Source organism: Chinchilla lanigera, unplaced genomic scaffold (genome assembly GCF_000276665.1).
Source record: "Chinchilla lanigera isolate Chin_1 unplaced genomic scaffold, ChiLan1.0 scaffold00012, whole genome shotgun sequence".
Lineage (NCBI taxonomy): Eukaryota > Metazoa > Chordata > Mammalia > Rodentia > Chinchillidae > Chinchilla > Chinchilla lanigera.
In genome coordinates this window covers 29,140,320-29,150,642 of record NW_004955413.1, presented here as the reverse complement: position 1 = coordinate 29,150,642, position 10,323 = coordinate 29,140,320, and the positions used below count along the sequence as shown (strand labels likewise).

The following is a 10,323-nucleotide window of genomic DNA, read 5'->3' as shown; positions in this document are numbered from 1 at the left end:
CCATCCATCCACCTATCTACTTATCCATCTACCCATCCATCCATTCATCCATCCATCCATCTATTCACTCATGCATCCATCCATCCATCTATCCATCCATCCATCTACCCATCCACCCCTCCATCCACCCACCCATCCACCCATCCATCCATCCATCCATCCACTTATCCAGTCATCCATCCATCCATCCATCCATCCACCCATCCACCCACCCACCCATTACCTGTACCTGGTCAACTTATTATTACTTATTACTACTTCACCCACCCCTCCACACATACCATCCACACCATCCACTGGATGCCAGTCTGCCATTATCTCCCAGGACCCAAAGATGTGGACCCTTGAATCTGGTGGCCAGGACCTGAAGTATGGCTGGGAAGGCCAGGCCAAGCCCAAGCCATCACCTATTAGAACAGAGGCCTGTGCTCTAAAGGCAAGAGGGAAGCGGCCAAAGGCAAGGCCAGTTTGAACAGACTAGTCAGGGTGGGCTTCCTGGAGGAGGTGAGCTTTCTCGTGTTGTGAACTTGTGTTGTGAGTTCATGTTGTGAGTTCCAGCACCTTCCCCAACCTCAGCTTGCCCAGCTAACTCACCCCACTCTGACGCTGCAGCCCCAGTATCTCTTGCAATGCGTCGCCATTTCAGCAGCAAGCTTGCACATGGTTGTGGAAGAATAACTAAGGAACACTCCATGCTGAGCCTTTGGGCCCCTCATGGACCCAGGAGAGGGTGGGCCAGAAGCGGGAAGGGCTGGGAGGTGGAGAATGGATCCTAACTGCACAGCGGAATTAATCACAGGGCCTTCGCTTAAAGGACTTCACACATCATTATCCACCCTGGGAAGAGCAGCTTCACCCAGGGTGTGGGGAAAATTAATTAAAGGAGGGTGCACAGAGCTGGAGGGTGGGGGTGCAAGGCCAGCACCAAATGTGCACCTTAGTTAGACATCTGCGCTAAGTTGCAGACTGGCACGGACCGCACACCAGGCTCCCAGGGGATCTGGAGGGCACTAGTGCTTCCTGCTCCCGGTGGCTCGCGAGCCCAGGTCTTCACGGGCCACTGTGCAGCTCCAGGCTGGGCCCAGGTGGGTGACACTGCGCATGCGAGCCAAGTCAGGCCCAGCCTGGTCCTCTGCACGGTGTCACCAGGCATGGGTTGGGCCACAAGCCCACCCGAAACAGGGACGCAGGGAGGGGCTCAGAGAAGCTTCTGGAAGAAACAGACTGGTGAGCTGGAAGCACACAGGCACAGAGCCGCCAGGACAATGTCCAGGAAATGGGAACAGCACCAGGGTACAGTGGCAAGAAGCATACAGCCTCCTCGGAGGTAGATGGCAATGGTGCTGGACTTCGTCCTGAGGGCAGTAGGGAGCCATAGAAGGGCTTTGAGCAGGAGAGTACTGCTGTCGGGTCTGGGTTTCACCTGGCTCCTTTGGCCCCATTTGAAGGATGGTGCAGAGGGCTGGAGAATGGAGGCAGAGTGGTTGCTGGCTGCTGTACAAGTCCAGGTAGGAGAGAGTGGGGCACAGACGGGGGGATGGGCACCATGGGTGTCAGGCAAGCACCAGGAGAAGCCGTCTAAGGGCAAGACCTGGGGGGCCAGAGGGGAACAGCAGCCCTGCTGGATGGAGCCACCATGCCCCGCTGGCGGAGACCCCCTCTGGGAAGGGGTAGAGCCCGAGCGTTCTGCTCAGACTGGCACTGCATCTAGGCACACACCTGCCCTGCTCGACCTGCCGCACAGGGCACGGCTGAGGCCTTGGCCAAGGTCACTGTGACCCCTCCCACGTCCACCCCACTGCCCGCCCTTCTCACATGCAAGCCCTGCCCCAGGGTCCCTCACGGTATAGGCCTTTGGCCTCAGTGCATTGAGAGGGAGGGTGGGGGCCACAGCAGCCCCCTTCCGGGAGGGGAGACGGTGCCCTTGCCCTGGCACAGCGGAGCCCTAGTTACAAACACATGCCACACCAGCAAGTTTTGCTCAGCCACGACGTGCTGGGCCTGAGCTGCTCTACTATCCTTTATTATTACTGTACTGGGGTGAGTGTATAGAGTGTGATTTTTTAAAATGCAGTGAATGTTTTTAAAAAATCACAGTAAAAGATACATTGCCCTGAATCCCCCTCAAAATCCTCCCCCTTACTTCAAACACACTCGTCCCATTGACCTCACCACTTTCCGCAGCAGCTCTGGAGTCCTCTTTCCTGAGTGTCTTTCTTTGCACTGTCCTGGCTGTGTTGATGTCTTGAATCGACTCCAAATGTTTCCCTTTCGTGGTCATCTTGACTTTGGGACAGAGCCAGAAGCCACGTGGTGCCAGACCCTGTGATCAAAGTGGATGAGGACCCACTGTTATGCTTTTATTTGACAGAAATTGCCATAAAGTTCTGAATCAACGAAAGACATCAAGGCATGAAAAGATACTCAAGGAACAGGACTTCCAGAGCTGCTTCAGAAAGTGGCACAGACAAGGGGTGAAGTTTGCCTGAAGAGAGGGGAAGGCATTGAGGGCGATTCACAGCTGTGTTTTTTACTACAGTAACTTTCATTTTTATTTAAGCACACACCGTATTTTTTTTGGTCAGGCTGTATATTCCTTCCACTTATAAAACAGAGGTGGCAGCAGCCCACCTGTCCAGTGTTCACCGTGTCCTCTGATGGCGCCATTTTCCCCTCTGGGCTGGGTCTCCTCGTGTGGCCTCAGCTGACCAACCATCACGGGGTCCCCAAAAGAGAGGAACTGCTGGCCCCATTCCCCAGTTGAGAACACTGAGGCTAAGAGAAGGAAAGTGACCTGTCCAAGGGGACCGGCTGCTGGTAAGAGGCAGAGTCTGGGCTTACCCGGAGGCGTCACATGCAAATGGGACGCAGAGGGGTCACAGAGGGTTAATGTACGGGGGGTCTGGGGCAAGTCCCGCGGGCTGTCTGGTGCTCAGTTTCCTCCACAGCAGTTGGCAGTCATGCTGCTGCTCTTGGGCTGTTGTTGGGAGGCCATGGTCTGGGTTTCCCGACTATAGGTGATGCCCAAGATACTACCATGATGCTCTGGGGCAGAGGGCAACCCATCCTCTTTTGGCCTGGGCTCCAGGACAAGGCACTGTCTCTGGGGAGAATCCCAGGGGCACCTGGGAGCAAAGATGCCTCCAGAGCACTGGGCTCTCCCAGTGCCTGGCACTGGGGTGGGGAGGAGGGCTGGGCTGAGGCCAAGGCTTCTCTTAGCCTCCACACAGGGAGGGGAGTCTTTTCTCCTCTGAGAAAGTGATACTGGCTCTGAACTTGGCAGCATCTTCTGATTACCTGTTGTGTGGCCCTGGGAAAGGTACATAATCTCTCTGATCCTCCCTGTCCTTGGCTGAAATGATGCAAGAATAACCCCTTGCTCATGGTGGGTGGAGGAGCCCAGGCCCAGCCAGAGGCATGCAGACAGAAACCTGGGCTCTGGAAATCAGTTTCCTTTCCTTCCTCCTGCTTCAAAGCCACCCAACCAGGAGAGCTCTGGACAGGCTCTGTGGGTGTCCCCGGCCTGTGGCCGCGACACACCCCTCGGCCACCTGACCCTGGCCACACCCTGTCGGCGGAGCTGACTCACGCAGATGCGGACTGGGGCTGGCGCGAGGCCACACAGGCAGCAGCTGCCGGTCCTGACCGCGGCTCTGCCCTGCTACCGGCACAGGACTCAGAGTGCTGGGCTCTTCCTCCCCCAGGCTCCCCGGAGACGCAGGGCTTGGAAGGAAAGGAGGCCACAGGGGAGCCCACGCCCTGACAGCAGGCAGAGAGGCCAGGCCGGGAGCACGGAGCCAGGAGGGACAACAGGGCCTGCGGAGGTGCGGCCGGGTCTGCTCCATGCCCACAGCCTCCCCTCCGTTCCTTGTTGCATCGAGGAAGTCTCCCAGCTGGGTCACCCTGGGGAAGTCACAGGGCCTGGTTTTGCTGCGTGTAAAGAGGAATCCACAGAAACGCCTTCTAGGATGGCTGGGAGGGCTGTGGGAGCCCAGCTGAGGGAACCTGACTCGGCCCCAGTGGAGCAGGTGCTGACTGCGCCGATGCGCTGCGCAACCCGGAGGGGGAAGAGAGGCGAGCACACGCCTGCTCCAAAGCCGGCTCACAGCAAAGGCAGGTCTCGCGCTCGGAGCGGTGAGCCAACCTGGCCAGGCCCAGAGGGCTGCAGTGGAGAAGCCCGTCCTGCCTGAGCAGCCTGCTCAGCCCTCGCAGGTGTAAGGGGACTGGGGCAGGTTTTGCGCTCTCATGAGCTGTGTGACCTCGGGCTGGGCACACGACCTCTCTGGGCTGCCTAGGCTGCCTTCCAGCAGCTCTGAGATGAGGGTAGTGCCGAGTCCCTGCGCCCAGCATTGCTGCAAGGTGTAAAGGTGTGGGGGCTGCTTGGTGAGACTGAGGCCTGAACACCCCACTGGTGATTACTCCAGGCTGCCCCAGGGAGTGCTGGCTGGGTTGGATGATGCCAGGGTGCTCGTCATAGTAATCCTTATCACCTCTCTCTGCGTGGGTTCAAGGCCCCTTGTGGGAAGGTGGGAAGATGCCACCAACCATGAGAGCTGCTGGCTACAGAGAATCCAAACCCGGGTTAGACAGACGACGTGGAAGCTGGGAGTGGCTCTGTCACCTGCCCACACCGGCTGGAAGCCACAGGGCTGTGGGGTGGAGTGGAGGCCCGAGGCACAGGTGGGGACGCCACTCCCTGGCGAGTCCCTGTCTACCTGCTGTGGTCCACAGATGACAGACTGGGCTGTGTGCGATGGGGCAGCGCCTGGCAGTCACCAGCTGGTGTGCCAAACCCAGCGCTCAGGGTGTGACCTCAGCTTGTCACCTCCACTCCCAGCTTGTCACCTGTGAAACTGTTGGTGAGAACAGAAGGATCCTCGGGCTGGCCGGGTCTGAGAAGATCCCCACGAGAAACAGCCTGGGGCTGCCTGAGCAGGTCGTCATCAGTGCCAGGGTGCTGACGGGGAAACTGAGGCTCGGGGAGACCCAGAGCCCTCAGTCCCCCCACCTTCTGCTTTCACCTTGGGGAAGTGATGAGGACATCCCGCATGCAGCTCCCCCCGGCTCCCTGGTGCCCCCTGGGGGAGCCTGGGACACTGGGGTGTGACCCTGGGTGCACCTCAGCAGGTCACAGGAAGACCAGCAGGTCCCAGGACAGCCTTGGGTCCAGGCTTGCCCCTGGGAGCTCTGTGCGGCAGGGACCTTGCTGCCAGCCTGACAGGGCTCCACCCCTTTCCCTGTGGTGAACGCTGAGCCAAGAGCCGGCTCTGTCCCGGAGGTGTGACCACCTCCATCTGTGAGCCGAGGAGTGGCCTGGCCAGTGCAGCGCTGTCCCGGACTGTCAGGGTCTCCTGGGAGCCCTGCAGCGTGAGCAGCTGCGGTGCATTTCTCTTCCTAGCACTCCTTGGGCCGGAGATGTCGGGCTTCAGTCTCACGGTCCCGCCGGGTGTCCCCAGGCTGGTCCACACCTGGCAGTGAGGGTCAGGCTCCATTTCCCAGCTCCCTGCTGGCAAAATCCAGGTTCTGTGGGCTAAGGATGGGTCCCATCTCCGACTCTTGCCAGGAACACCCCCTCCTGCCCCAGTCCACCTCACTTGGCACTCTGTCACCACAGGGCCTCATCTTAGTCACTTTCCTGTCGCTGGGACAAAACACCCAATACCCACAATGCAAAGGAAGAGGGGTCTGTTTGGACTCATGGCTTTAGTCCGAGGTCAGCTGCTCCAAGGCAGAAACAGCACGGTAGAGAGGCCTGGCGGAGGAAAAGCTGCTCACGTCATGGCGCACAGGAAGCAGAGGAGCAGGGGCAAGAACACGACTTCCAGGTCATGTCCCCGTGACAGCCTCTAACAGGCTCCTCCTCCCAGAGGAGGAGGCATCGGACGAATCCACTGGTGTGTACAGCGCCCCTCGATCCAGTCACCTCCCACAAGCACCTCCTCTGAGTATGGGGGTTTTGGGGACATCTAGCTCTAAACCACAACAGGCCTCCTGGGCACCGGAGACACTCTGCTCTCAAAGGGGTCTGTGGCCAGGTGCACCGCTCAGCTCCTTGCCCCAGGCCAACTGATCAGCACCCTTAATTACATCCCCGAACTTCCTTTCCCCGTAAAGCACAGTTGCAGGGTCCCCCTGGGAAGGAGGCCATGGGAGGTCTGAGCCAGAGCTGCCCGTGCACCCTGTCTACAGACAAAGCCCAGCTTTACCAGAGGGCTGGGAGCAGCCTGCCCGGCCTCCCGCTCTGGGGAGAAGAGAAGCTGTTCACCATTGGGCTCAGAGGGAGGCAGTACGGGCACAAGGGGCAGAGTGTAGCTCTGGCTCCAGCAAACTGTGCTGCTGGCATCTATGCACACTGTCTGCCCTGGAAGGCTTCTGGGTGCTCAGCTCTTCCTGCCCAGGTTCCCAAATCCCTAAGACCACAGTGGCATCCGCACCTACTCTGTGCCTGGCCTGAGCTGTCCTGCCTCGTATCTCTTAAGGATGAGCACACTGAGACTGCGAACACCACCACTCTCTGCAGCAGCCGGATTCAGACTCAGCTCTCCCTCTGCAGCCCTTGCCCCCAGGCATCGGGCAGCCCTGTCTGCCTGGTCACCTGCTCCTACAGCACACGGTCCCCATGGTCACTTGGAAGAAGGGGAGCAGCTGCGGGCAGCTGGCCCGACCTACTGACAGAGGCAAGGGGTGGCAGAGGCCAGGGAGCCCCATGTTTCAGAGCAGGACGGGCTAGAAGCACAGGCCTGGCCGGTCACCAAGCATCCTCTGTGAGGGCCCCGGGTGGGTGTCTGCAGCTCAGGCCTCCACGTTCAGAGAGCCCCATCTTTCATCCCCTTTAGATGGTAGGAAAACACCATCGCAGCATGGGCACCCCTGTCCCCACTCTGCTCCAGGAGTGGCACAAGTGCCTGTCCTACACTCTGGAGCCGGTCGGAGGTCAATCCTGGTATGGCACACACACAGCCCATCCAGAGGGGAAAGGGCTCTAATAGCGCTCATCTCTGCCCTTGTGTCTTGATTAGGGAAATGGAGCCAGGGGAAGAAAGGGCTGGAGAGAGCCTGGGAGGTGGGCACTGCCACCCGGGAAGGGGCCAAGGCTGGGGGCTCCTCCCCTGCCCTCCCGGGGAGGGGTCTGGTGGGACGGGGGTGGAATGCCTGCTGCCCCAACGTCTAATTAAATGGCAGCAATTTTGACGTGGCAGGTGATAGGCTCGGGAAGCCTGGCTTTAAATTTAGCTTCCTCCCCAGCCAGCCCTTTGAAAAGGCTGCACTCGCGGAGAGAGAGCATGAGTCATCCCAGGCGGCCCGGTGAGCCAGGGTTTGCGGGGGAGCAGGCCTCCCGGAGGCAGCGACATAGTAAATAAGAACGGGGGATGATAGCAGGGGACGCAGAGCATGGCGGCCGAGAGCCCGGCTGGGGGAGCCGCCTGCGTGAGCTGAGACCTCCCAGCCCATCCCCAGGCCAGGAGGCCCGACCGGATTTGTGGGTCTGTGTGCGACCGTGATGTGGGTGCGTTCAGGATCAGCTCGCCCTCCCGGCACCCGCAGCCTGCTCGGGCCGCCGGCTCCCGCAGATGCCCCGCCCCTCGGGAGGCCACGTCCGCATCCCTGGACTCTATGAGCACGGCCTTATACGGCAGGCAGGGGAAAGGCCCGTGCAGACGGACGGAGGCAAGGACATGGACATGAGAGGAGGATCCTGGGTGCCCTCAGTGCCTCCCCACCTGCTTCCATCATGTGCGGCTTCCACTAGAGGAGGGCATGTGGATTGCGAGGGTCAAGACGCTGGCCTTGAGCCCTACAGTGATGCGGCCGCAAGCCAAGGATGCCACAGCTACCAGGAGCTGGATGGAGGGAAGGCTCCTCCCTCTGGCAGAGCAGGAGGCGAGGCCCCTGGAGGTGTGTGGTTTTGCTGCTGGCCAGAGGAGGAGGGTGCAGGGCCCTGGAGCTGGGGGAGGCGCTAGGGTTGGAGAAGAGGCGAGTGTGGCTGCAGAGGTCGGCCGTGTGCTGTGCTGCCCCCTGCCGGTAGGGCTGGACGCCGCATTGTCCCACTCAGGCTGGGCCCCGCACTCCTCCCTGGCACTCCTTGGCACTCCAGACCCACCACACAGATGCCCACGCATCTGCCACACTCCTTTCATCCACTCCATGTGTCACAGGGTGCACACACTACACAGACACTACACACACATGCACCACACACACCACACACACACTTCCCGCACACATCACACATACACACAATCACATCACGCACCCACCCACATCTCCCATCACACACTACTCCCGCTCGTCAAACCGTACCCCACATGTACACCACATACACATACATACCACCCACGTGCTACACACACTGCACGAACACTACACACACATCCCACATGTACAAAACCTGTACAACACAGACACGCCATCCACACCCTCACACTCCCCATATGGCACAACTACAAGACACACACAACACGCACTGCATACAGTATACACTGCGCACTATAGAGACCATGAACCCCACACACCAAGCAATACACCATATACCATGACAGCACACACACACTCCCGCCCACCTGCAGGGATGCCCCCTCCTGCCCACCCCATCCCCCGAGGCCCCGACATGCACCTCTGCACCACAGCCCAGCCCACAGCGCTCAAGGGCTGCCCTCTCCACACAGCCGGAAGGAAATCGGGGCGCTCTGCTGTGCCCAGCCCTCCACCCATCCCTGATCCCCTCTGGTCCCCAGCTTCCTCCTCCATGAGGGCAGCTCTCCATCCCCCAGGGGTGTGGGCACAGAACACCAACACTCAAGGAGCTCCATGCCATGCCAGAGCCCACATGGCCAGCCAGGCTCAGAGCCGCCTTGCTCCAAACCCACAATCCTACCCACTGGACCACACACCCCAGCCTCTGCTGCTGTCAGCCCAGTGACTGAGCGGGCACTGCCCCCACCCCAACCTCACCTGCTGGGCGTCCTCAGATGCCCCACTCAAGGCGACTGCTGAGACCACATCCGTAGAAGAGGAGGCCCCGGATGCCCGCTGGCAGATGTGGAAACCCAGGCCCCACAGTGCAGGCTTGCGGGGGGCACTGTGTCCTGGCACACCACCCCGGCTGGGCGCCTCCTCGGGCACGCGGCCAAGCCTCTCTGACCCCGATACCTTTGACTTGACAGGAGCTCTAAGTGTGGCTTCAGCGACAGCACCGCCCTGTGGGCCCTGGTTGGGCAGCCCGGGTCTCCAAGTTGTGTCCTTACACTTTCGAAACTCGGCTCTCTCCAGCTGCTGGACAAACAGGCGCAGGTGTCTGTCACTGGGCACCGGAGAGGTGCGGGGTCAGGCACGCCTGGGCCTTGACTCTGCCCCTGCCCTCTGTGTGGCTCAGAGCAGTGTCCTGCCCTCTTTGAGCCCCGGTCGCCCGTCTGTAAGGTGGAAAGGACACCGCCCAGCGCTGCAGCCAGGAACAAATACAGCCTTTGAAGGGCTCCGCCAATCTGCCTGCGAGGTTCAACCAAAGTCTATAAAAATAAAACCAGACCCAACATGCAGGAGACTCGCGCAGTGCACGCAGCGCGAGGTGGAACTGGGGCCTGCACCTTTGGACACTAGAGCCCTCTCCCCTCGCAAATGACACAGGGGCCTGCGGGGTCCCGTCCTCAAGCAGAGCAAGGTGGGGAACAGGGCGGCTGGTGGCTGGTGCAGCCTCCTCCTGCAGGCATGGGGGTCTGACAAAAAAGAGGGGGTGTGGGAGGGAGGGCAGGGAGGTGGGGCGCTCCCCAGAGGGCAGCTGGACAGAGGCCCTGTGGGAAGGGAAGGGTCCTCCAGTCCAGCCTGACCCTGACCTTGACCACCTGGGTGGAGCTGGGGTAGGGGCGGGGCCTCGGGGCTCCCAGGCGTCGCCGGCCGGAGCCGTGGGGAGAGGCAGGTGAGTGCTGGGGACCGGAGACCCGGAGCCCAAGGCTGGGCTGGGAGGGGAGCAGGAGAGAAAAAGGAGGCGACAGGAACAAAGGAAGAAGCAAGAAGGGAAGAGGAAGGAAGGGAAGAAGGGGAGGGGAAGGAAGAAGGGAGGGAGGGCGGGGAGAGGAAAAAAGTGGAGAAGGAAGGAAACGAACTAGTGAAAGGGAGGCGAGGAGGGCGAAATGCGAACGAGAAGCGGAAGGGAGAGCGAAGGCTCGCACCGGTCGCGAAGAAAACCCGGGGAGCAACCCGAAGGAGGAGGGAGAAAGGGCGAGGGAGGAAAAGAGATTGCGAAAGAAAACCCAGAGGAGAGCGAGCGCGGAGGGCGAGCGCGAGAGGAGCGAGCGCAGGGGAGGAGCGGCGCGCGCGGGGGCCGCG

At 60.4% G+C, this 10,323-nt stretch overlaps 1 protein-coding gene and 1 long non-coding RNA gene across 4 annotated transcripts in view; one reads left to right on the top strand and one right to left on the bottom strand.

Annotated features, from left to right (window-relative positions):
• LOC102022688 overlaps positions 1–9,036 on the bottom strand; it is a 12,336-nt gene extending 3,300 nt beyond the window's left edge. Inside the window, exon 1 of the long non-coding RNA XR_260122.2 lies at positions 8,953–9,036. This is a non-coding gene — a long non-coding RNA (uncharacterized LOC102022688). The remainder of the gene's footprint in view (positions 1–8,952) is intronic.
• The window catches only part of Kiaa1644 (KIAA1644 ortholog), a 101,084-nt gene that overhangs the window by 34,882 nt on the left and 55,879 nt on the right, over positions 1–10,323 (top strand). The window contains exon 1 of one of the 3 annotated variants that reach the window (XM_005379461.2): positions 9,561–9,658. The exons of 1 other annotated variant lie outside the window; for it this stretch is intronic. The gene's annotated coding sequence lies outside the window, so the exon portion shown is untranslated. Of the gene's footprint in view, positions 1–9,560; positions 9,659–9,883; positions 9,914–10,323 lie in introns of those variants that run through there. One more of the 3 variants, XM_005379462.2, reaches the window with a different exon arrangement.